General features: G+C 37.2%; 1 protein-coding gene and 1 non-coding gene across 4 annotated transcripts in view; one reads left to right on the forward strand and one right to left on the reverse strand.

Annotated features, from left to right (window-relative positions):
• Positions 1-27,745, forward strand: part of YES1 (YES proto-oncogene 1, Src family tyrosine kinase) — a 68,626-nt gene that overhangs the window by 13,081 nt on the left and 27,800 nt on the right. The gene's annotated exons all lie outside the window — the stretch shown is intronic.
• On the reverse strand, positions 347-450 carry LOC132666198 (U6 spliceosomal RNA). Its single transcript, XR_009604560.1, has one exon. It is a non-coding gene; the product is annotated as a U6 spliceosomal RNA (small nuclear RNA).

A 27,745-nucleotide genomic window follows, 5' to 3' on the forward strand; every position in this document is an offset into this window, starting at 1 on the left:
TATCCTTTTGCCATGGATTCAGAATGCTACCTTTAGAGCATTCACAAATTCATTTATTCAAAGGCCTGTTTCTGAGCTTTCCTTCTTTTCCAGATATTTGCTTGTTTATTCCTATGCTAGTACCACATAGCTTGATGATGAGGACCATGATAACAACAGCAAGAACAGCAGCTAGTTCAGTATTCGTTCAGTTGAGTATTGCCTGTGTTCCAGTCAAAATGATAAATATTTTATCATATTTTAACTAATTCATTTCTCACAAAACTCTATTTTTCTTTTAAAAATCTGGCTTAAATATTCTGACATGTAGCCATTTTATTTAATGAAATAATTTTCTTTCTTTTTGTTAAATATGGAATACTTCACAAATTTGTATTTCATCCTTATCTGGGGGCTTTGCTAATCTTTGTATCTTTCCAATTTTAGTATATGTGCTGCCAAAGTGAACACTGAGTTAGTATTCTTAATATCCGTATTTTTACAGATGAAGATGTAGGCTGTGAGAAATTACATTTATTCACATACAAGCTAGGACTGTAATCAGCTCTCTAACTCCATAGCCTGTGCTGTTAACCATGAGGTTGGAATTTACTAGTAATTCTAAAAGTTTCTCAGCCAATTTTTTTTTTTTTTTAATTTTTTTTTTTTTCAACGTTTTTTTTTTTTAATTTATTTTTGGGACAGAGAGAGACAGAGCATGAACGGGGGAGGGGCAGAGAGAGAGGGAGACAGAATCGGAAACAGGCTCCAGGCTCCGAGCCATCAGCCCAGAGCCTGACGCGGGGCTCGAACTCACAGACCGCGAGATCGTGACCTGGCTGAAGTCGGACGCTTAACCGACTGTGCCACCCAGGCGCCCCTCTCAGCTAGTTTTATGCGTATACTTGTCCTTATGAGCTTCATTGTGATTTCGATTTAGATAATGTTAATGATTTAGGTTTATTTAGGAAGAATGGACATCTTTTAATTATGACTCTTACCATCTAAAAAGTTATATGATTCTGGGGTGTCTGGGTGACTTAAGTGTCTCACTCTTGATTTCATCTTAGGTCTTAATCTCAGGGTGGTGGATTCAAGCCCTGTATTGAGCCCCATACTTTAAAAAAAAAAAAAAAAAAAAAAAAGTTATAGGTTTCCACTTAATGAGGTTCTTTATAGTCCAGGAGTTTTATTTTTGTAATATAGACTCAAAATGCTTTTCGATAAACTTACTTGTAGATGTTATTTTGTGTGTGGTTTGAAAAAAAACCTTGTTGGGGCATCTGGGTGGCTCAGTTGGTTCAGCATCTGACTTCGTCTCAGGTCATGATCTCCCAGTCCATGAGTTCGAGCCCTGCATCAGCCTCTGTGCTGACAGCTCAGAGCCTGGAGCCTGCTTCAGATTCTGTTTCCCTCTCTCTCAGCCCCTTCCCTGCTCATGCTCTGTCTCTCTCTCAAAAATAAGTAAACATTAAAAAACCCAAAACACCTTGTTATTGGGAAATAATTTCAAAGTTACAGAAGAGTTGCTAGAACAGTACAAAGAACATCTAGGTCTCCCTCACCCAGATTTACCAATTGTTAACCTTTTGTTATGTTTGATTTTATTATTCCCACTCTGTGTATATGCCTGTGGGTATTCCCACTCTCCCTACTCCCCTATTTGAAAGTTAGTTGGAAAGATCATGTCTTATTACCCTTAAGTACTTCAGTGTGTATTTTCTAAAAACAGGGACATTTTCTTATGTAACCACAGTACAATTATTAAATTCAGAAACTTTAACATCACTATTAAACAGTTATCTAACACACAGTTGTAGGTTGAGTTGTGTTCTCCCAAAAGATAGTTTTAAGTCCTAACCCCCAGTACCTGTGAATGTGACCTTATCTGGAAATAGGGTAGTTGTAGATATAATCAAGTTAAAATGAATTCATACCAAATTAGGATGGGCCCTAATCCAATATGACCAGTGTCCTTATAAGAAGAGGAAAATGCTATGTGACAACAGAAGCAGAGGTTGGAATGGTCCAGCCACAAGTCAAGGAACCTCAAGAATTGCCAGCAATAATCAGAAGCTAGGAGGAGGCAAGAAAAGATTCTGTCCAGAGTTTCAAAGGGAACATGGCCCTGCTAGTCCCTTGATGTATAGATAGATATAGATATAGATATAGATATAGATATAGACATAGACATAGACATAGATACAGACATAGATATAGACATAGGTATTTTTTTACAGAAGCCCTAAGAAACTAAACACAGTAGTCCATAATGGATAGTTTCCTAGTTGTCCTCGTAATTTCTTTATAACAAAAATCCAGAATCTAATCCCCGGCATTTAGTTGTCCTATCTTTTAGTCTTCTTTAATTTGCACGGTTCTTCAGCCTTGTCTTTCAGATGTTCGTATTTTTGAAGTCAGGCTACATGTTTTGTACAGTGTACCTTAGGATTTGTCAGATGTTTCTCATGATTAGATTCAGATGATGAATTTAGGGCAGGAATGCTATATAAAAGGGATTGTGGCCTTCCTAGTATAGCCCATCAAGAAGCACTCTATGTTAGTCTGCCCCAGTATTGGCAGTATTAACCACTTAGGTAGGTGATATCTGTCAGGCTTCTTCACCATGAAGTTAGCATTTTTCTCTTTTAAATTAATAAGTAATGGGGGCACCTGAGTGGCTCAGTCAGTTGAGCATCCGACTTCGGCTCAGGTCATGATCTCACAGATCGTGAGTTCAGGCCTTGTGTCGGGCTCTATGCTGACAGCTCAGAGCCTGGAGCCTGCTTCAGATTCTGTGTCTCCCTCTCTCTGCCTCTTCCCTGCTCATGCTGTCTCTGTCTCTCAAAAATGAATAAACATTAAAAAAATAAAAAATAAAAAAAAAGAATTCCCAAGCTCAAATAAAGTACAACAGTACTGTAAACATTAAAAAAAGTTTAAAAAATTAATAAATAATATGTGGGGAAGTAGTTTTAGCTCAATCATCAGTGAGTTTTGCCTGAATTGATTACTGCAGCGTTGGTTGCAAAATAATACTTTCCTAATTCTATAATTCCTTCTATATGTGTTAGTTGAGATTCTGAAAGAGAAAACCTTTCCTTCCTCATTTGTTTATTATTAGAATGATTTATATATTTTTTTAGTCAAAAGGTTATTAGTATCCTTATTTATTTTGATGCTCAAATTCATTCTATTTTTGGCCAGCAAGATCTTCAAGATGGCTCCTGTGTACTTTTGATATATTCCCATGATTTTTTGAGTACTACTTTATTTTTTTTAGTGTGAGATGTCCTAGGTTCATCTTGAACTTACCTTGCTGTAGCCAGTTATCCAAGGAGCATCGACTCCTTTTTTTTTTAAATTTTTTAAATGTTTTATTTTTTATATTTGAGAGAGAGAGAGAGAGAGACAGAGCGCGAGCAGGGGAGGGGCAGAGAGAGATGGAGACAGAATCTGAAGCAGGCTCCAGGCTCCGAGCTGTCAGCACAGAGCCTGACACGGGGCTCGAACTCACAGACTGTGAGATCATGACCTGAGCTGAAGTCGGACACTTAACCAACTGAGCCACCCAGGCGTGCCTCTTCACGTTTTTTTTTTTTAATAATTTTTTTTAACGTTTTATTTATTTTTGAGAGAGAGAGAGAGAGAGAGAGCATGAACAGGGGAGGGTCAGAGAAAGAGGGAGACACAGAATCTGAAACAGGCTCCAGGCTCTGAGCTGTCAGCACAGAGCCCGACGCGGGGCTCGAACCCACAGGCCACGAGATCATGACCTGAGCCGAAGTCGGACGCTTAACCGACTGAACCACCCAGGCGCCCCACACATTTTTTAATACAATTAATTAATGGTATGAATAGACATGCTAGTAAAAAACTATTCTTACATTCTGAGAATAAACTGCATCTTTTTTTTTTAGTAGAGAAGCATAAACGGTGGTTATGAGTACTGTCCAGTATAGTAATGAAAAGAAAAAGAAAAAAAAAAACACGCGCTAAAGGAAAACTGTTTCCTCTGTACAGTACCCTGAGAATACTCTGGTCAACAGATGTGTGGGGATTTTCCCACACCAGTTAAGTTTTCAACACCAGCTGGGTGTTCTTCAGTTCAATTCTCACACTGTTTACCTGGAGTTAGCTTTAGGTCCTAAAGATTAAGGGCTAAGTGTTTTAAGACTGTTCTCCCAGTCCTAACGTCGGGTGCCAGTTGCAAATAGTAGACCCTCACGTTACCCACAGTTTCTGTCCAACTGGGACAGTTTTGGAAGTTCTGGTAACTTCCCCCTCAGTTTGATAATTTGCTAGAATGGCTAATAAAATTTAGGAAAATAGTTCACTTGCTAGATTAATGGTTTATTATAAAAGAGTACAACTCAGGGATCTGCCAGGTGAAGAGGTACATAAGGCAAAGTATGTGGAAAAGGGCATGGACTTCCAGGTAAGCCACCCTCCTGGCACCTCTACCCATGTTCACCAACGTGGAAGGTCTCTGAAGCTTTCTTTCTTTTTTTTTTTTTTTAACTGTTTATTTTTTGAGAGACAGACAAAGTGCAAGCGGGGGAGGGGCAGAGAGAGAGGGAGACACAGAATCTAAAGCAGGCTCCAGGCTCTGAGTTGTCAGCACAGGATCTGACACAGGGCTTGAACTCATGAGCCACGAGTTCATGACCTGAGCTGAAGTCAGACTTAACCAACTGAGCCACCCAGGCACCCCTAAACCCTTTCAGTTAGGATTTTTATGGAGCCTTATTTGCATAGGCATAAATGGTTAAATCACTGACCTTTGGTTATTAGCTCAACGTCCAGCTTCTTTTCCCTTCCCTTAGGTGGGAGTGTGTGGTGGGCTTGAAAGTCCACTCATGGTTGGCCCCTCTACCCTCAGGGGCTTTCCAAAAATTACTACATTACTGTAAACTCAGGTGTGGTTGAAAGGGGCCTCTAATGAATAACAAAAGGTGTTCCTTTCTCCTTTATTGCTCTTACCAGTTAGGAAATTCTGAGGGTCTTCAGGAGTTCTGTGCTAGAGCTCCTTGGCCCTAGCATTCTTCTGGCACCTATTACTCTGTTAGGAGTGGTTGGGAAGGAGGTATTTGATAACTCAGAATGTCTGTTGAAACAATACTAAAACCAAGAAAATTGAAATGTCTAAAAGACAAATGGCCAGAACTTCTCTCTTTGATGAATCTTTATATCAAAAGTTAGAAAAACTGAAAGACAAATTAGATATATTTTAAGATTAGAAAGTAGAAAAATATACATTATTATTTGCACTGCATTTTTGGAGTTGTCCTACACTCTAAATTTGAAAAACAAGAACAAAACTATACTTGGTGATCAAATATAGTGGGAGAGGAGAGGACACTGCTGCTGGTCCTTGGTGGTTATAGAATATTAGGGATTTTCAGTGCAGTTACTTCCCCAGGAAAACTAATTAGCTGGTGACTAAGTAATGCCAGTATTTGCTAGCAGTTCAAAAGAGGATTCTTGGCGGGGGGGTGGGGTGGGGGGAGATTTACCTGACTCAGAACCTCTTCACTAGATCTTGTCCTTGTTCCCCCAACTTTTTGGCTCCATAGAGACACCGGATCAACTCTGTCAGCATTGGGCTATCAGCAAAAAATAAGCAGGAAGCTTTTTCCTGAATGCTTCTGAAGAGATTAAAGAGCATAGGACTAATTTATTCATGTAAGGGTCAGAAAATTTAAATACATGCTTTTGTAATTGATTTTTGGAAAAGGTTTTAAGTATTTTCTTGCTTATTGATTTGTTTAGGTCTCCTATCTTTTTAAATTTAAAAAAAAAAATTTATTTTTCCAGAGAGAGTTGGAGACAGAGAGACAGAGACTGAGCAGGGAAGGGGCAGAGAGAGAGGGAAACACAGAATCAGAGCCAAAAGTCCAACCCTCAACTGACTGAGCCACGAAGCACCCTGATCTTTGTCTCATTTTAATGCAACAGCTTCATCAGATTCACAGTGTTTGCACATTAATTTTTTTACTTAAAAAAGTAAAAGCAGGCAAATTCATATTTTTTGGAGATTAAATTGTAGATGGAATGAAGTTTTTCAGAACACATGTCATGCAGATACATATGATTTTATGATATAGATATGGTCCATGGAGCTCAACTATATAAAAACTTGATATGTATCAAATACTTTCTTCCTTTAAATTTAATGTATTCAAATATCTGTAGTATTTCTTCATGGAAGTAATGGCTATTGCTAAATGTTAAGTGATGCAGAAAACTAATATTGTCAATTGCTGTTGCCACCCTGAACTGATATGATGATGTCAGAAGTGTCTGGAAATGGTCACCATGCATTTTGCCTTTCTCATATAGCTGCTATTTTCTTGTCACCCACTTTATACTGACATTGTGAGGCTAGAGCAGTTTTTGAAGTCATAAGCATTATCAACTCTTTAGAGCTTAAAGGAGATGTAGGTAACTAGTAAATTAGCCTGATACATGTTAAGTTACTATGGGTTAAATTTATTTTTATTTGTTTTATATACAGTCTTTTTATCTACACTCCCTTCCGTTTAAGAAGTCAGACTTAAACATTACTTTGTTGACTAGTATTTATCTTTTGGGTCAAGTCCCACAAACTTTAAAAGAAAAAATTATGTCTACTCCAGGCAAGGCACCATGTTAATTAATTAAGCTTTTTAGGAGATAAAAAGGAAACTGCTCTCTCTTGTTTATCAATTAAATGTGCTACTACTATAGACCTGAGAGAAATTTTGTATTGGAGGTTTAAAGTTCAATGGCAGATCAAGAGAAGAGAAACACACATTCAGTGAAGGCTTGATGGAGGTGGGATTTAAGTATGTTTTGAAGAATAAATAAAACATTCCAGAGGGAGCTGATAATATGAACAGAGACACAGAGGAGATGGAGAAGGCACAGTATTTCCTGGTTATAGTGTGCTTCTAGCATAGGAATAAGGGGTCAGTAGTATATTTAAAAGTGGTGGCTCTCAAATGTCACTGTTGCTGCTCATCACCTGGGATGTCTTGTTGAAATGTAGACTCCTAAATTCTACCTCTAGAAATTCTAATTCACTAAACCTGGACTGAGATCATGAATCTTCCATTTTTATCAACGTTTTTTATTTATTTTTGGGACAGAGAGAGACAGAGCATGAACGGGGGAGGGGCAGAGAGAGAGAGGGAGACACAGAATCGGAAACAGGCTCCAGGCTCCGAGCCATCAGCCCGGAGCCTGACGCGGGGCTCGAACTCACAGACCGCGAGATCGTGACCTGGCTGAAGTCGGACGCTTAACCGACTGCGCCACCCAGGCGCCCCTGAATCTTCCATTTTTAATAAATACCTGAGGCTACTATGGAGACATGTTTGTACAGCTTGAGGCTTTAAATATGTTCAGTTTGACGCTGGTAAGCCACTGGAGCTCTGGAGTCTTACTCCCTCACTTGCTGTATGACCTTGGTTGGGTTCTACATCCATCAGTAAGGAAAATAACTGCAGTTGTTTTTCAGGGTATTTTGAGACTTAAATGAGATAAGCCATTTTAAATATTAAGCACAGTGGCTATAATGTAGTAACTGTTCATTAAGTGTCATCTGTTGTTTTTGTGGCTGTCATTATCTAATTAAGAGAAATGCATTATTTTTTACTAGATTGTAATTCAGTTCATAAGTTGTTTTATTACCGTACATGCTTAATCAGACTACTTCTTGGTGTGTTGTGTTTAGTTTTTCCTTTATTCACTTATTTATCAAAACCTTTTGAAATATAGTGAATGTGCGCATTATTAAATATGTATTTAATATATTCATATGTTCATATAACATGAATGTCATAACCACTTGTTCTCAATTTGCTCACATTGGTTTTTGTTTTATAATTGATAACTAGGTACATGGTTAGTAAATTCAATACTTTAACTGTTGGGGCAAAACAATAAAATGTAACAATTGAAGAATTTTAATTCACTTAAAAATGCAAAAGTGGTTTGGATATTCTTGGGAGCTTAAATTCATTTAAAGACATAATTTAAAAATAGAACAAACAAGCTATACTTTTAAAAGTAGCATTTTAGATTTTTCTTTTAAAAATTTATTATTAGAGGGAAATTTGACAGTATGTATTACAACTTTGAAAAAGTGTAATTTTTGGCTCCTAGAAATCTTGTCTGTTGAAGTGTTCATATATAGTCAGTTGTCATTTGCAGTAGTTATGTTTAGAAGTCACTTGAATACTGGATTAGTGCGTACTGATCATTGTTCCTAGAGGAAATACAAGGTTAGGTTCCTGTGGGCCTCTGGTTACAACATTGTTGTCAACCGATCAATTCATAATCTTGTTTCATGTGTACTTCTGTTCCATGTGTGACATCTTTAATGTATTCTGTTGACTCATTAACATTGAATTCACAAATAGCACTGTAACTGATGCCCGAATAGGCACACCACAGCCTTCTTGGTTTAGGAACCCTAGACAGCACTTTAGCACTAACACCTGCGGGCCAATTGAAACTGTGACATCACCAACAAAACACACATACAAAAAGTGACACTAGATAGACTGCAGAAAGGACAGTCATTTACAGTATAAGAGCCTTGTTTGACCTGAGCTTGGGATATGTGGGTCTGGTAACTTAAATTTTTCACAGCCCTGCACATGTCTGCAAATAACCACAAAAGTGCCATGAGCATTGATTTGGGGGTTTACAGATAAATCCTATTAGAGTAAGCTAATTCACAAATAATTCACCCAAATTAAGTACTTGTATCAAGTACCCTTCTCTCTTCTGGGGGGGGGGGGAATCTTCGGGTGGGGGGAATGCCTCCCTGTTTTGGTGTTGTAACAAAGGAAGTCACCCATCTTTAAATTCCTGATAATCTTGGTAATTGCTCTGCTGAGACCAGCTTCCTGTCGAATTCTCATTACGGGGCCTTGAAGAACAGTTGGATTCAATGTCATCTGAACAGGCTTATGGTAATGCCAGTCACAGCCCTGTTACCAGGATTCAGGCCTTTTACAATGCTTTTGTCTCCTTCCAGGCACTTAGAACAAGGCCAGTTTTACTTGTTCCTTTTTCTCCCCCACCAGGGCTAGTACTTCAGAGGTTTGATAAGGGAAGAGGAAGATAGTATCTCTTAATTGGCTTATTTCCCTCTAAGACCCACTTGTATAAGGGAGTTAACTAGATGGACTCAACCACTTGGTTTTGCTTTGAAGTGCTAAGTAAATTAAACCGGTCTCCTAATTTAGAAAAGTTATGTTCCTTAGTACATAATTAACTAACACATGATACATCTCGAGCCAAAACATGTTCACCGTCTAAACCCTAATAGGTCAATATTATTTTGGCAATGTATTGATTACAGATATAGGCACTGTGGCAAGCAGAATTATGGCTTCCCCTAAAAATCCACATCCTAATTCCTAGGACCTGAAAATGTGTTAGGTTACATAGCTAAGGGGAATTTTTCTTTTCTTTGTAACTGCAAATTTCCTCCATGATCACATATTAAAATTTAAATAGCAGATGTATATAAAGTAAAAAGGTGATGGATGCACTAACTTATTTAGTCTAGACAGTAACCATTGAAGATACGAGCCATTAGTTTTTTTGTTTAATTTTTTTTTTAACGTTTATTTATTTTTGAGACAGAGACAGAGCATGAACGGGGGAGGGACAGAGAGAGAGGGAGACACAGAATCGGAAGCAGGCTCCAGGCTCTGAGCCATCAGCCCAGAGCCCGACGCGGGGCTCGAACTCACAGAGATACGAGCCATTATTAATAAGAAAAGTTTTGGCCACATACGTGACAAAATATGTATATCTCAAAATGGACATTTTTTGCCAATAAGAAATTTGGGAAGACTCAGTAATTTTACCATTCTTGTTTCCTTTAAATAGCATCTGTATTTTGTTTATTATTAAACAGCTAAAAAAACTTCATTAGTTGTATATTACAAATATTAGTATCAGGTAAAAAATTAACCAGTAAATGATATGTATAGAAGGTTAGAAAAATCTATGTACAGGTAGGGAAGTAGATATATTAACTCCCTCCTTAATGTTTTATGCTGATTTTTCCAATTCAACTAAGTTGAGCTCTCAGATTTAGTTTCGTTATAACATTGGATCTATACTTACTGCTACGGAGCTATAAAAGGTTATGTGATGATTTTTCCCAAACGTTTATCCCACTTTATATAAGGTTTTCTTTTCTGTTCAGTTTGGAACAAGATACGTGCTAATTCAAAATTTAAAAAGTGTTTTTGAGATCTTTTCCCAGCTCTGTTTGGGTCTCTAGCTAAAAGTGTGCTGTACAATTTGAAACTTTCTTAGAATATCTTTAAATCTTTTTCTTTTATATTAAAAAATAAGTATATTTGTAGTCTGTTTTGCACCATTAACTGTTCAGATCAGAAGTTCAGAAAGTTAAAAATAAAGAGGATAATCCTTTTTACATGTTTCATGTTGATACCACATTTTCCATTCATTAAAATCTTTAATGACACTTCTTTAAGTGTCACTTAAAACTTGACTAATTACTAATATATTCTTATTGGAGCTAATTCACTTAAATAATTCTTGTGAAGCATTAATAGTGTTTACTTAATGGATGGAGTAATAAGCCCCTAGTGTTTTGATTGCTTTAACTCCTTCATTTTCTGAGACCTTCCCCATCTGTTATGTTTCAGTGGTGATCCTACCTCCTAGCTGGAGGGGATTGAGCCACATGCAGACAGCTGACCCAGTGTGGGCTAGAGTTCTTTAGGAATTTGAAGTTGATACTTAAAATCCCTCTGTGTAGCTCTAAAATGAAGATCCATAACTCTGGAACTATTGGCAGCCATCTTCTACCCTGTAAAGAATCAAAAAAGTCATTCTGCCACAGGAGACAAGAATGAAGTAGATGAACAGGGTAGCAGAGGTGAAGGATGGGCAGAGACTGAGACAAACACACAAGAGGGAAGGAGGAAAGAGATGCATAAATAGGGAGGGGAGGAGAAGATGGGGAGGAAAGGGTTGGAAATGGGGCAGACAGAAGGACCAGGAAAAGGAAAGCAAATAAATTTACATTTTATTACTTAAGTTCCTGGTTCTAGTTTTTCTTTATGACTTTGAATTGCATGTGAAACTCCTGAGGCTTTATAAAAATACTCTGTTTTGGGGCGCCTGGGTGGCTCAGTCGGTTAAGCGTCTGACCTCGGCTCAGGTCATGATCTCACGGTCCGTGAGTTCGAGCCCCGCGTCGGACTCTGTGCTGACAGCTCAGAGCCTGGAGCCTGTTTCAGATTCTGTGTCTCCCTCTCTCTATGCCTCTCCCCCATTCATGCTCTCTCTGTCTCAAAAAAAATAAAATAAACGTTAAAAAAAAAAAAAATACTCTGTTTTGTTTAAGCTACCTCTAGTCAGATCCTGTCCTTATAGCCGGAAGAGTCTTAACCAAAGCAAACACTTGCCTTTTGTTCAGGTATGTGTTAGCTGCTCTCTATATAATGTCAGTTACTTGTCACAACCTTGCAAGATAGGTATTATTAATCCTCGCAAAAAGAGGAAACTCGGCTTTAGGAGCAATTTAAGTAATTTGATAAAGGATCACAGTAGCTAATAAGTGACAGAAGCAGGATTGAAATGTAGGTCTAACTCCAAAGTTAGTGCTTACTCATTCACTCTAAAAATACTGGATATCAGCTGTGGGGTAGATGGTAGGCCAAGCTACAATAGAGACAAAAAAATTGCTGTCCCAGAATTTACAGTTCAGAGGAGGATAGAGACAAATAGGCAGTGACAGTTCAGCATAGTAAATGGTGGTGGGAGAGAATAAAATGTGATGTAAGACCACTTGAGAGGTCAGAGAAGATTCCTCGAATGTTTAAGCTAAAGCCTGAAGGTTAGGTAGTTATAAATCAAGCATAAGGAAAGGTAGATTGTGCCTAGCATTTATGAAGAGAACATAGTGCATTTGAAGATCTAAAAGAAATTGAGTATGTAGGGAGCATAGAATGTAGGGGATTAATGTAAAGAGATGAGCCAGGAGAGGTAAATAAAACAAACCCTGCGGGGTCTTCTGGTTCATATTAAGGGGTTTGGACTTTATTTTTGGGAGCAGGAGGGGGTTGGGGTCATTGAAGGCTCCTGTTAACCTTTAAAACTGTCAGTTATTTTGTCCAGGAAAATGGGTTTATCTGGGAATAGCATAGCATTGCAATTTGGGGCAAGTTGAGATCAAAGAAGAACTTTACTTTCTAGAGAAAAGGAGGAAGTTGGAAGTTGAACAAAAGTCCTTTGGAGGAAGTGAGAGTTCAGATATGGTGATGGTTTCTCATTGACTGAGTTGTGGTATTTTTCTGTTGGTTGAGCTTGTTACTGGTCAAGGAGAAATTCCCTCCTCTCGGAGAAGTAAAGTGGGCTTCTTCTTGTTGGGAATGCAATGTATGTTTCTTCCTGTTGGGGCCTGTGGTTGAGGACAAGTGGTGGGGCTGGAAGGCTCCTCTTCTGGCCTCCTGACTCCATTTTAAATGAGATTTCCTTTATTTAGTTTCACACTCTTAATCAGATTTTCTTTGTAGAAAACACATCTTCACACTATAGCCAGAAAAGACTGGAGAAATGGTGACACTAGAAGTACAGAGATAGTAAAGGAAGCTTTTGCAATAATACAGACAGTGATTAGTACCCAAGGGAAGTAGTAAATAGTTGAAGGAGAAGTAGAAGAATTTTGGAGATTTCAGTGTAGTATGAGCAGCTCCTGGTGACTGATTGGATATATGGAGTATGAGTTAAGAATGACTGTCAGGTGTCTAAGGCAGTATATACTTACATTTGTTGAAACATGGGTGACAGAGAAGGAAGAGTAGATTTTGATGGGAAGGATGATAGGTCCCATTTTGAAAATGGTAAATTTGAGATTTCTGGAAGGTGTTCCAGTGGCTGCCCAGTTAAAGGAGCCTCCTATAGTGAATATTTTGACAAAACTAGATTTCATCTTTCATCTTTACCCTTTATGTTTCTGGAAGAGAGTGCCTACAGGTATGCATGTAATAAGTTTTGATATTTTAGATCTGAGAGACTTTTTCTATTAATTTAAAAAGTAAAATCATGTTCTAGCAAATCTCTTCCAGCAAATTGCTAGAAAGTCATTGCTTGTCTTTGACATTCTACTGTAAAATTACCATTATTCTGTGGACTTTAGAAGTAAAAAATGGCCTATTGAAAGGCAAAATTGGTATTTAACACCTGTTTACCAAGTAAATATCCAGAGAACTATATTGGCATTAATTTTTGAATGAAACAAGCTAAGAAAATGGAGCAATAAGCATTTAAGTACCTAGTGTATACCTAAAATATGCTTTTTTTATTTATTGATGACAGGATAGAATTTGCTTAATGAAAGTTAAAAATTAAAATAAAAAATCTTTTAACATTTGGCAATTAAAATTTTGAAGCAGACATTTAATTTGTATCAGGCTCTAACAATTAAACTACCTGTTGGGGCATCTGGATGGCTCAGTTGTTTAAGTGTCTGACTTCGGCTCAGGTCACGATCTCGTGGTTCACAGGTTCGAGCCCCACATGGGGCTCTGTGCTGACAGCTCAGAGCCTGAAACCTGCTTCAGATTCTGTGTCTCCCTCTCTCTCTCTCTGCCCTCCTCCACTCACACACACACACACACACACACTCTCTCTCTCTCTCTCTCTCTCTCTCTCTCAAAAATAAACATTTAAAAAAATTTAAATAAACTACATGTAGTAACACATCATCTTTCTTGAGAAAGGATATTAGGTAGGAGAATAAGCTAAAAAGGAAGACAGTATTTTAAAAGAATGTGTTTATTGTGCTAGCTTGGGCAGCACATATAATAAAAAAATGTATTTATAACTTCTGTACATCTAAAATTTGAAAACAGTTTTTTATAACTGGAAAAAGTGGTTTTAAACATACATAATATGCACAAATTACAATTAAATTCTTGGATAGCAATGAAAACTTATTTAAAAAAAACTTTCTTACTCCTATTACTTAGAAATATTAGCTTGGGTGGCCTGGGTTGGTTGAGCATCCGACTTCGGCTCAGGTCATGATCTTGCTGTTCATGAGTTCAAGCCCCGTATCGGGCTCTGTGCTGACAGCTCGGAGCCTGGAACCTGCTTCAGATTCTGTGTCTCCCTCTCTCTCTGCTCCTCCCCTGCTCGCACGCTGTCTCTCTCTCAAAAATAAATAAAGATATTTTTTTTAATTAAAAAAAAAAGAAATATTACCTTGAGTATGAGAGGCAGATATACAACTTCTGCTAATTCCTGAGAAAAAGCTAGTGGTTGAATAGAATACAAGACCTGCACCAAAAGGTATCAAAGATCAGAAAGGTTTCGAGTTTTTGAGATTTGTAACAGATTAAACTGATTCCTTCTTGCCTAGCTTCGGTAAACTCATCTCCAGCCAAGCTCGCCCTCATGTGACTTATTTTGGTTTTTGAAGCACACCTGACTGTTCCTTGTTGGTTTCTTATGTTGCTGAAAGCTTCCTCTCCCTAATCTTCTGTATTAATTTCATGTTTACAGTTATGTATTCAATTTATATACCAATTAAATTTATAAGTTTTAGATCTGTGGCTAAAACATACATTGAAACTCAAGGTGTTGTCACAGCAAAAGCATGGTGGGAATAAATTAAACATCATGGGAATTTGGGCAAAATTAAAGACTTTCAGGTCAGTTTTATAAATTTTCGAAAAATGTGTGTGTATCTAATTTCTCCTTCTCTTTAGTCTTAGATAAAAACCAGAAGGGATATATACATTGTTCTAGAAATAATTGCATTGTATGCTTTTAAGTTTTGAAACTCTAAAGAAGAATCCAAACAGTGCCTAAGGAGCATTTCATTGATTTAAGGACTTGAAAGTAATATCTAATTATTTACTGTAATTTGCAAGTATAAAATCTCCATAAAGGACACTAATAAGGTAAGATGTAAAAATCTGAGAGGATAAAAAATTTTTTTTTTATTTTTTTTTAATGTTTATTTATGTTTGAGACAGAGAGAGAGACAGAGCATGAACGGGGGAGGGTCAGAGAGAGGGAGACACAGAATCTGAAACAGGCTCCAGGCTCTGAGCTGTCAGCACAGAGCCCGACGCGGGGCTCGAACTCACGGACCGTGAGATCATGACCTGAGCCGAAGTCGGCCGCTTAACCGACTGAGCCACCCAGGCGCCCCTAAAAATTCTTAAGATAGGCATAAAATCAGCTTTTCTTTTTTTCAAGAGTTGACTGAATTTATAAAGGGAATGATGCCTGATAAATATTTATCAGTGCCTTTCTACCAACAAAATTTTTTTTATTCAAGAAAAACATTTTTAACGTTTATTTTAGAGAGAGACAGAGCATGAGCAGGGGAGGGGCAGAGAGAAGAGGGAGACACAGAATCTGACGCAGGCTCCAGGCTCTGAGCTGTCAGCACAGCCTGACATGGGGCTCAAACCCACAGACTGCGAGATCATGACCTGAGCTGAAGTCAGACGCTTAACCGACCCAGGCGCCCCAGCAACAAACTGGTTTTAATAATTGCCTAAAGTGGCCAGAGGTAATTCCATGTTGAATTGAATACTTTTTTAAAAATCTTGGGGCTTTACATTAATTTGTAAGTGATTTTTATTACTACTAATTTCCTAATGCAATACATTTTAAGTATTCTTTACAATTCTTCACAAATTTTTTATATTAGGCCCTTTTTATGGCTGATTCTATGCCAGATTTCATTAAAGAAACCACAAGGGCGGGGGGCGTGCCTGAGTGGCTCATTCGGTTAAGTGTCTGAGTCTTGATTTTGGCTCGGGTCACGATCTCTTGGTTTGTGGGTTTGAGCCCTGTGTCTGGCTCTGTGCTAACAAAGTGGAGCCTGCTTGGGATTCCCCTCTCTTCCTCTCTCTCCACCCCTCCTGCTTGCTGTCTATCTCTCTCTCTAAATAAATAAAAATAAAGTAAAAAACAAAAAACAACAAGGAATCACCAGGAATTTAGAATGAGTAGGCTTACTCTTTCTTTCAGGTCAATTGCTTGTATATCTAAAAATTAAAAAAAAAAAAAAGTAGAAAATTGCTGTCAGTGAGCACTGCAAGCTCAGTTTTCCGTTGCTCATATTTTCTGTTCTCCTTTGACTCTTGGAAAATTAAGTTCTTTGTTTGCTTTTACAAGACAAAGTGCACGCCCTTTGGTAGTCTGCTGTTTCCTCCTTCCCATCTATGTTTTCTGTTCTTTCTGAGTCCTGCCTGATTTACGCTGAAGGGAGGAGATTTGAAAATGAAAGTTAAAGGAAAATCATCCCTTATGTTTATGGCTTATAGACCACTGTTACCTGTGGAGAACTGATCATTTCATATCTTATGAAATTCTATAAAATATTTCTTTGGGATTTCTTTCAGATTTAAAACTTAGTTGTAAACTGGAGCCATTTGGGCAAAATGCCAAACTAGGGCTTCCCCCTGCCCCCCAAACTGGATACAGCATATAATGTAATAATTGCTTAGTTTGCTAGAATTAGTTTACAGATATAATGTATATTCAAGTGGGTTTTTTTTAGAGTTCAAAAGTATGTTAAGTTATCTGAGAAATATTAATTCTGTTACTAATAATAAGGCAACATGGTCATGGTACAGAGGGGTGCGGTACTGTTTTCAGTTAGATTTATAGGTGGGGCAGTGAAGCTGACTGCCAATAGTGTTATCACGTTTGTAACATTTTCTAAAGGGCTAATATTTAATAACTTATCAACGAACAGAAAATGGCATACACAAGGCTTCCCTAAAGGTTCTGTATGGATAGTGGAAAAAAGGTAGCATAGAACTCTGAAGACTCAACCTCTTCTCCTTGAGCAGGTCAACCTCCCTAGGCTTCAGGTTCTTTATATGATGTAGTGATTATCCTTACTCTTTGGCTGGTAACTGTTAGAATTATTATGGGATCAAATTAAGTAATAAAGTACTATGAAAACAAAGGATAGTGTATAAAGTACTGTTAAAATACCTTAATACGGTGTACAGTGTAAAGTGTTACCTGCTAATGATTGAGCCAGATGCATTAAAAATGTATCAAATTTGTCCCAGCTCCACTAGTCATACTGTTACAAAGCAGGTTCAATATAGGTAATTCTGATATGTGACCACCTACATATATACAAAGTTGAGAAACATTTTTATCTGACTTATGGGATTGGTAAATTAGGAAATGGTTGGAAACCCTGCAAGTATTTCTAGAATACTTGTTATGCTTGGCCCTTTTGGGGGAAACAATCTGCTGGGTTATTGGATAGAATTATTCAGAATCAAGTTACAATTCAGTAAATTATTTTTTCAACAAAAATGAATGTTCATATATCTAAAGCGATTTGTGTTAATTAGAAGGAAATACAGGATCCTTGTGATATAGGCTCTGGTCCCTGTTGCTATGTATTCTTGGCCTCCTCTTTCCTCTTCTTACTCTTTTATGTGTACTTTAGCACTGAACTACTTATGGTTTCAAAAATCCACTTTGTTCTCTCTTGTCTGTGGGCTTTTGAACATTCTACTGTCTCTGCCTAAAACACAATCTCTGATTTGTGTAGTTAACTTCTAAATGGCTTTTTTTTTTGTCTTTCCCACCCCTAAGTCTGTGTTTTAGAAGTTTAATAGTGATGTGAAAGCAGGTTAGGAAAGTAACTTGGAATACCAAATTAAGGAGTTGAGATTTTATCCTGTATGTAGTAGGAAGCCATTGACAGATTTATCTTAAAGAGTGTTATGGACAGAATTCTACTTCATGAAGATTATTAGGTAGCCAACATGTTAGAACCACTTTTGGTTGAATTAGAGATTGAGAATCACCATAAATTGCCAGATTATGAAACAGAGTTGTAGAAATGGAGGTGATCTGAAGACAGACAATGCAAGCATTTATTCACTGAAGAAATATTTATTGATGCATATTATGTTCCTAGCTTTGTTCTGGGAGGATACAGGAGTGAATGGGGATAAAAATTCCACTCCTCTGATATTCAGAAAATATAGTGAATGCCTTAGATCGATACGAAAAAGACAATGCTATTAAAAAAGTATACAAGTGTCTTGAACAAACAGACATTTCACAAAGGAGAATGGCCAATAAACATGTAAAGGTATTCACTTTAGTAGTCATTGTGAATGTTGAATTAAAATCCCAATGAGAGACCACTACAAATCCACCGGACAGATTGAAAATTCCAAGTAGTAGTGAAGATGTGAAGCAGTGGTAACTCTCACACTCTATTGATGGGGAAGTATAAACTGGTACAGCCACCCTAGAAAACTGTTCATTAGTACATACTCTGTGACCCAGCTATCTACTGCAATGTATATTTCCAATAGAATGGTTGTTGGCAGTGTGTTTCTTGATCTGGATGATGAATTATATGGGTATTTGGTTTGTGTTAATTCATTGAGGTGTACATTTGTTATGTGTATTTTTCTGCACATGTGTTATATACTCTAGGAATTTTTCCCCCCATTTTCCCATTCTTATATTCTGGAGGGGGGAGCCATCATTATCATCAAAATCGCCACCACAATAGCAAACTTAATGAATAATATATGCCAGGTGCTGTTGTAGGTGCATTACAAATAACTCTTTTAGCCCTCAACAACTCTATGAAGCTTACTATTATTATCCCCATTTTATAGTTGAGGAAACTGAGGCACAGAAAGGTTGAGTAACTTGCCAAAGCTCACACAGCTAAGTGGTGGACTCAGACTTTGAACCCAGGTGTTCTGTCTCTGAAGTCTGTTCTTTTAACCATTATGCTGTATATCCAATAAACAAGAGACTCTGTGCACTCAACCCTTATGCTTTATACGGTAATAGTTGGTATCGAGAAATAAAGCAGATTAAAGGAGAATAGGCAGTGCTCTAGGGAGTGTTATATTGCTGCTTTATATATATTGGTCAGAGATGGTCTCATTGAAAAGGTGACAGTAGCAAAAAGACTTATAGAAGCTGAGGGATGATGTGTGCAGGTATTTGGTAGAAGAGCTTTCCAGGCAGACAGAAGGAAGTGTAGTGGCCTGAGATGCAAGTATGCTTGGCCCATCTAAACGACAGCAAGAAGGCTGTGTGGCAGAACTGGGGCAAGTAAGAGCACAGTAGTAGGAGATGAGGTTAGAGAAGTAGTTGGGGCTGCGTGGTAGGTCGAAGGACTAGGAGTGTGTGTCCTAGAATCCAGGTGGAAAAGCATTTTAAAGGAGAAGGGAGTGATCCTTGTGTCCAGTGTGGCTGACAGTCTTAATAATAACATAAACAGTCAACACATATTTTGTATGTTTTATGTATTAAACACTATATTCTTACAATGAAGAGAAAAGAAAATGTTAAAATCGTAAAATACATTTATAGTCCTGTAAAAAATCTGTGTATAAGTAGACCTACACAGTCAAACCTGTGTTGTTGAAGAGTCAACTGTATTAACCTGATTCTAACACAAACTTACTTCAATTTGAAAGGTTTTCACTTTAAGTACATTTTGCTAAAATGTGTATTTATACTAGCTAATAAAGCAAGAACTTATGCTAAACAGAGCAGTCATCATGATACCTACTGGACTTAAGAAGAACCACGGAGTGAGCACCTGATGGCCAAACCCCTGATGGTCAGCAGGTTAGGGCTTTTGCTTGCACCCCCTCCCGCCTGCCTTCATATCAATGCAAACTCAGAAACAGGCAAATCAAACAGTGGCTGAAAGAAATTATGGGAACCTGGAGTAGATCACAAATGAATCAAAATTACAAGTAAGTAGAAGTTGTGAGATAGGGAACAGCTATCTTAGTAGAGTGAAGTAGTTGGTTAAAGCATCAGGAATACAGAAATAGAGATGCTGAATCCACATATGGTAAGGAAGCAATAAGCTCCTACCAATAAAGTAGTGATTACCTACTGTCAAGACATGCATTAAAACTCAAACACCAGCCTTTTGAAATTAATCTGTATGATCAGATTGTTTTTTAGTTTCTGACTTTTATGAGATTTGTACCTCCTCCCCATTAGCATTTTTATCTTTAGAATAAAACCCCTTCTTGAGTCCAAAACAACCTGCCGAGCATTAAGCTGAGTATAAATTTTAGACTTACCATGCAGACACATAAGGAAATAATACTTTAAAAATTATTTTTCCTTCTTGAAATTAGAAGGAAAATGCCACAGAGTACTTTAACTGATGATAGTAAAACACTTAAAATGTCCATTTGTTTGAAAGTGGTCATTATTAAAGAATAAATCTTTTGTCTGTTATATAAGCTGAAGTACAATTTTGGGGCGGGAGAGTTCATACTCCTTGCACTTTAATAACATTAAAACCAGGGAATGAAGTGTTTTTTCTGGGTATTAATTTTTAAGAACGTTTTAAGTGGCCATAATGGATTTACAATCCCCCTGCCCCTTAAAAAAAAAAATGAAAAACAAAACTGGGGCACCTGGGTGACTCAGCCGGTTAAGCATCCAACTTCGGCTCAGGTCATGATATCATGGTTCGTGGGTTTGAGCCCCACGTGGGGCTCTGTGCTGACAACTCAGAGCCTGGAACCTGCTTCAGATTCTGTGTCTCTGTCTCTCTCTGCTCCTCCCCCACTCACACTCTCTCTCAAAAATAAATAATAAACATTAAAAAAACAAAAAATAAAACCCCTAAAAACTGAAGATGTGTTTTCAGATGTTAGACAACAGCAGTGGAAATACATGACCCCTGAAATATGAGAAACAAAGTGAGCTGTATGGTCATCTAATCATGCCAACTTTCTACCTAGAGGCACAGTCTGAATTACAGAGCAAGGAGAGGGATCTTGGGTAAAGGGACAGTGGTCTCAACAAGTTGAGGAGACAGAGATCAGAATTCATGGAGGCTGAGGCAGCTGAAAGTTGGAGGGCAAAATTCTAGCAGAAGGACGCTATGTAGAACAATAATTCTGAAAGCCTCTCTAGAAGTCTCTCTGACTTTATTTTTCTCTGAATTTAGGAATGTATGTGTGTAGAGTGAAACTATATAAAGCCAGGCAAAGAGTGACCAGGTTGATCTGAGCTAATGGCCCTTTGAGGTTATAGAGGGCTGGGAGGTATTTGAGTTTTTACTAGCTAAAGGAAAAAAGGCCTTGTTGATCATTCAGCACTTTCAATAGAAACCCCTAAGGGCTGCGGTACTAAAGTACATTGGTAAAGAACATCATGAACAACTTTATGCAAATATAACTTTAACAGGTTGGATAATTAGATCTTGAAAGTTATAAGTTACCAAAATGTAACAAGAAAAATTGAGAATGTGAGTATGTTAAAGATATTGAATTGGTAATTTAATCACTTGATTAGCATAATACCTTCTAATCACTTGATCACATAATACTTGATTAGCGTAATACCTTTCTCTCTTCTAGGTCCATCCATGTTGTTGCAGATGTTAAAATCTCATTCTTTTTTGTGGCTGAGTAATATTCCATAGTGTGTGTGTGTGTGTGTGTGTGTGTGTGTGTGTGTATCACATCTTTATCCATTTATCTATTAATGGACACTTAGTTTGCTTCCATATCGTGGCTATTGTAAATAATGCTTCAGTAAAATAGTTTTGAATTAGTGTTTTTGTTTTCTTTGGGTAAATACCCAATAGTGAAATTACTGGATCGTACAGTAGTTCTATTTTTAATTTCTTGAAGAACCTCCATACTGTTTTCCACAGTGGATGAACCAATTTACATTACCACCAACAGTGCATAAGGGTTCCTTTTCTTTACATCTTCACGAACACTTATTTCTTTTTGATATTAACCATTCTGACTGAAAGGAAGTGGCGTCTCATTGTGGTTTTGATTTGCATTTCCCTGATGACTAATGATGTTGAGCATCTTTTTATGTGTTGGTCTTTTCATGCGTGTATCTTCTTTGGAAAAATGTCTGTTAAGTTCTTCTGCCCATTTGTCAATCAGATTATTTGTTATTTTGGTGTTGAGTTGTATAAGTTCTTTATATATTTTGGATGCTGACCCCTTATCAGATATATCACTTGCAGATATCTTCTCCCATTTACTGACTTGCTTTTTTGTTTTGTTGATGGTTTCCTTTGCTGTGCAGAAGCTTTTTATTTTGGTGTAGTCCCAATAGTTTATTTCTGCTTTTGTTTCCCTTGCCTGAAGAGGCATATCCAAAAATATTTGCTAAGGATGATGTCAAAGAGATTACTGCCTGTGTTTTTCTTCTAGGAGTTTTATGGCTTTGGGTCTCACATTTAGGTTTTTAATCCATTTAGAAGATTAACTCTTCTTTAAATGTTTGGTAGAATTCACCTGTAAATCCATCTGATCCTGAACTTCTGTTTGTTGAGAGTTTTTTGATTACCACTTAAATTTTGTTGCTAGTCATCATTCTGTTCATATTTTTTATTAATTCCTGATTCAGTTTTGGAAGATTGAATGTTTCTAGGAATTTATCCATTTCTTCTTGGTTGTTCAATTTATTGGCATATAATTTTTCATAATAGTGTCTTATAATCCTTTGTACATCTTTGGTGTCAGTTGTTACTTCTCCTTCATTTGATTTTATTCATTTGGGTCCCCTCTGTCTCTATTTTTCTCTCTGTGTCTCTGTCTCTCTGTCTCTGTTTTTTTGTTGTTGTTGTTGTTGTTCTGTTTTTCTTTTTTTTTTTTTAAGATGAGTCTAACTAAATTACCAATTTGATCTTTTCAAGGAACCAACTCTTGGTTTCATTCATCATTTCTCTTGTTTCATTAGTCTCTGTTTCACTTCTCTGATCTTTATGATTTTCTTTGACTAACTTTGGGCTTTGTTCTTTTTACAGTTTCTTTAGGTATTAGGTTAGGTTGTTGTTTTAAGATTTTTCTTGTTTCTTGAGGTAGACCAGGATTGTTGTAAATTTCCCTCTTAAAACTGTTTTTGCTGGGTCCCAAAGATTTTAGAGCCTGCATGCAGGAGTGGGGGAGGGGCAGAAAGGGGGAGGCAGAGAATCCCAAGCAGGCACTGCACAGTGGCGAGCTGAAACCAAGAGTCAGACGATTAACTGAGTAGCTACCCAGGCACCCTACGCCGGTTTGTTTTTAATTTCATTTGTCTCTGTGTATATTTTTATTTCCTCTCTTCTTCACTGATCCATTCATTATTTAGTAGTGTGTTGTTTAGCCTCCACATGTTTGGTTTTTTCCTGCTGTTTTCTTGTAATTGATTTTTTATTTCATACCATTGTAATCAGAAAAGATGCCTGATAAGATTTCACTTTTCTTAAATTTATGGAAACTTATTCTGTGGCTACATGATTGATCTTGGAGAATGTTCCATGTGCACTTGAAAATAATGTATATTCTGTTGTTTTGGGTTGGAATGTTCTGTACATATCTGTCTAATGTGTCACTCAAAGACACTGTTTCCTCATTGATTTTTTTGACTGGATAATCTATCCATTGATGTAAGTGATTGTTAAAATTCCCTGATAATATTGTATTAATGTTAGTCTCCCTTTATGTCTGTTAAAATTTGCTTTATGGATTTAGGTGCTTCAGTGTCAGGTTCGTAGATATTTACAATTGCTATAAGCACTTGTTGGATTGATACCTTTAGCATTAAGTAATGCTCCTTTGTTGCTTGTTACAGCCTTTTTTTAAAAGTTTATTTTTGTGTAGGGGCGCCTGGGTGGCTCAGTTGGTTAAGCGTCCGATATCGGCTTGGGTCATGATCTCACGGTTCATGCCCCATGTCAGGCTCTGTGCTGAGGGCTCAGAGCCTGGAGGCTGCTTCAGATTCTGTCTCCCTTGCTCTTTGCCCCTCACCCACTTGTGCGCATATGCGCGCTCTCTCTCTCTCTCTCTAAAATAAAACATTAAATAAATAAATATATGTATGTATGTACGTATGAATGTCTGTTTTGTCTGATACAAGTATTGCTACCCTGGCCTTCTTTTTTCGTTCTATTTTGCCTGGAGTATATTTTTCCATTCCTTTACTTTCAGTCTGTATGTATGTCTTCAGGTTTGAAGTATGTCTCTTGTAGGCAGCATGTAGATGGGTCTGGTTTTTTTTAATCTATTCTGTCACCTTATGTCTTGTTTGTTTTTTAAAGTTTATTTTTATTTATTTTGAGAGAGAGAGATAGCAAGTGGAGGAGGGGCAGAGAGAAAGGGAGAATCCCCAGAGGGCTTGCACTCATAAATGGGTCACAGGCCTCACAAACCGTGAGATGATGACCTGAACCAAAATCCAGAGTCAAGCTTAACTGACTGAGCCACCCAGGTGCCCCACCTTATGTCTTTTGATTGAAACATTTAAACCAGTTACATGTAAAGTAATTACTGATAGGTGTATACATATTGCCATTTTGTTAATTGTTTTGAATTATTTTTTCTAAATAATTGTTATTTCAAGATAACTGTTTCTTGCTCTCTTTCCTTGCAATTGATGATTTTCTTTAGTGTTATGCTTGGCTTGGCTTTCTCTTTATTTTTTGTTTACCTATTAAAGGTTTTTGGTTACCATAAATTTCATACATATGTGGGTTTTTGAGAGGGAAAAGAAAGACTTCGGATTGTTGAGAATGTAGAGCAACTGGAATTCATATTCGTTGCTGGTAGGGATACCAAATGGTATAGCTACTATGGAAAACAGTTCAGCTTCTTATGATAAAGGGTATGCTTAACTTTATATGCGCAAGCAGTTTCATTTCTAGGTATTTATGGTGGTGGGGTACAACATATGTGCCCACACAAAGACTTGTACAAGAATATTCATAGTTACTAATAGCCCCAAACTGGAACAGACCAAATACCCATTAACAAGTGAATGGATAAATAATGGTATATTCCTAAAGTGAAATTCTATTTAGTGATAAAAATTATTGAACTACCTATATATGTAGCATCATGGAAGTATCTGAGATAGACAATGCTTGGGGGGGGGGGGCGGGGGAGGGAGCCAGATACAAGAGACTACACATGGTATGAGTCTATATATATGAAACTCTAAAAAGGATAAATCTTGAGTTAGACAAAACAGATCAGTGGTTGCTTAGGGCTAGGATTGGAACTGATAGGAAAAGTGTACGACAGAACCTTCTGGAGGTGATTGAAATGTTGTATATTGTGAGTGTAGTATTGGTTGCACAGTTGTAGATATTTGCCATAACTCATTGAACTGTACACTTTAAGTGGGTGCATTTTATTGTATGTAAATTACACTTCAAAGTTGATTTTAAAAATAGTTTAGGAAAAAATTTGTAATAATACCTAAGAGAAGAAATTTCCATAATTTTAAGTACATATTTCTCAAAAAGTCTTAAAGTAGTAGTAATATTCAAAGTAAGAATTAGTCTTGTGTTTGAGCAAATATTCACACACACTATGCTCTATCAAATACCGATGTGAAATAGCTTGCTAGGAATTTTAATTTTACCTTTATAGGCTGTGAGTTTTACAATAGCTCAGATTTCTGCAAACACTTTAAAGGGAGTTTAGGATCTCTTTTTGGTAAGCTATTGAATCCTGACAGATTGAAAGGCATTAATATACTAACTATTGTCAGGTGATTTGAGTAGTTTATTATTGAGTAGTTATTATTCCACCTTCAAGTTAACAGAGAACAAAATGAAAACTGGCTTATACAGTAGATATTATTTCACATAATAAGATTTCTGGAACTAAAGTGTGTTCTAGGATTATAGTAGGGTTTACATTTCAATACCTGAGCAGTATCATGAAGGACCCAAGTTCCTTTCATCTTTCTGCCTTACTATTCTTACTATGTTAGTGTACTCCTGTCAGAGGAGTGCTTTGCCATCCCTGGATGGTTGTCTCAGATTTAAGCATCACAGATAATAACACCTAGGGAAGGAAAATGGAATATTCCTATTTTGTATTCCTTTTTACAAGTGAGGGAAACATCCGAGAAGCCCATGCTCATGGCTTAACACATTTAATTGCGGGAAGGGATAAGACTACATGAATGGCTTGAATGAAACATTATTTACAATGAAATTGACAAATGGAAGGTTAACAAAATCAGATAATTACTTTTTATTAAAGTAGGGAGAAGAATGGCTGAGTAACCCAAGTATATGCTGTATTAGATTGTGCTAAGGCTCTGAAGGACAGGGACAGTGAACTAGACAAAGAAATAGAAAATGTCTTGATAAAAGTGTATGTCCCCAACTTATGAAGATGCTGCATTCCAAAAATTCTCCATATTTTCATGGCCTACTAAGTACTAGCTTACTGCAGTCTAGCTTTTATCTTCATGATGCTACAGCAGAAATGCTCTTGCTGCAGTCACCAATGAGCTCCTAATTACCAGTCAGCGGGCCTATTAAAATCAGTTGAAATACTACTTGACTTCATTTTGGTCTGTAGCATTATTAGACATTTTCTTCCTTAAAGTCTTTTTATTCTTACTGTCCTATTCTGTTTCTTATTTTTTTTTTCAATGTTTGTTTATTTTTGAGAGACAGAGATGGAGCGTGAACAGGGAAGGGGGAGGGCCAGAGAGAGAGGGAGACACAGAATCTGAAGTAGGCTCCAGGCTCTGAGTTGTCAGCACAGAGCCCGATGCGGGGCTCGAACTCACAAACCGTGAGATCATGACCTGAGCCAAAGTCGGACACTTCACCAACTGAGTCACACACGTGCCCCATCTTATTAAAAATGTATTACATTATTATAAATGTATTGTAAAATATTGTAAGTAACAAAAAGAATTCTTTGTTACCCACATTTAATATATTAACATTTCTCTATTTGCTTTACGTTTCTTTTAAGAAAGAAAAAAATTGCAACAGGTACAATTGAAACCTCCCAATCCATTCCACTCTCTCGATGTTCTTTTCCAACCATGTTTTTATATTTATGGAAGTACTCCCAGCTCTAATTGTTGCTTCCTAATTTCTTTGCCTATTTATTCCCTATATGTAGGTATCCTGTACTGTTATATGAATTCTTCAAACCCCTGCAAATCTTTCCTTGTGAAAATATTTTTGTTTACTCTTTCTCTGGTTTCTGCCTTTTTCCCTAAGTTTTAGACATATTATCAATCCTCTACTAGATGTTTTCAACATGATGCCCCAAAGGCACCTAAAACTAACATCTGAATGAACTCCTGTGTCCAGAAAAACCTCTTTCTCTTCTAATTTAGTTATGGTATTACTCTGCACCCAGTTCAAACTAGAAATCTTGGAGTCATCTATTCCATAACACACATATCATTAACTATTTTAGTGTTTGGTAAATACTGGCAAGTGAATAAATAACTCCTTTTTCTTCATATCTCCTCTACCTATATCCAACTGATCATCTACACTTCATATTCTACTTAATATTTGCTTCGTTAGTGTTTTCCTCTCATCTCTGGCCCCATAGTGTTTCTGCTTCTGTCCCTTATCACATGGGGCATTGCAGTAGGTTTATAGCTTGGCTGTCATCATTTCTTTCTTTGCGCTCTTTAATTCATACTTCTACCATAGTTATTTTTAAACACATATTGTCGCCTGCTGTTCACCTTTTTAAAAGTCTTGAATAACTTCCCAGTGCTCCCTGGATAAAGTCTGAAATAATTCCCTTCATGTGTAAATTGTCCTCTACCTTTAGCCTCTGTCCCACCATCTCATAGACACCCTCATATACTCCTGTCACAGAGATGTTTTCTTCCCTAAACACCATGCTTTTCAAACGTCTGAGCCATTCTGCACTTTTCATTATTCCTGGAATAACCTATTTCCTCTTTCCCAAATCTCCAGCTCTCAAGACCCAGG

The sequence above is a fragment of the Panthera onca genome, chromosome D3 (assembly GCF_046562875.1).
Source record: "Panthera onca isolate mPanOnc1 chromosome D3, mPanOnc1 haplotype 2, whole genome shotgun sequence".
Classification (NCBI taxonomy): domain Eukaryota; kingdom Metazoa; phylum Chordata; class Mammalia; order Carnivora; family Felidae; genus Panthera; species Panthera onca.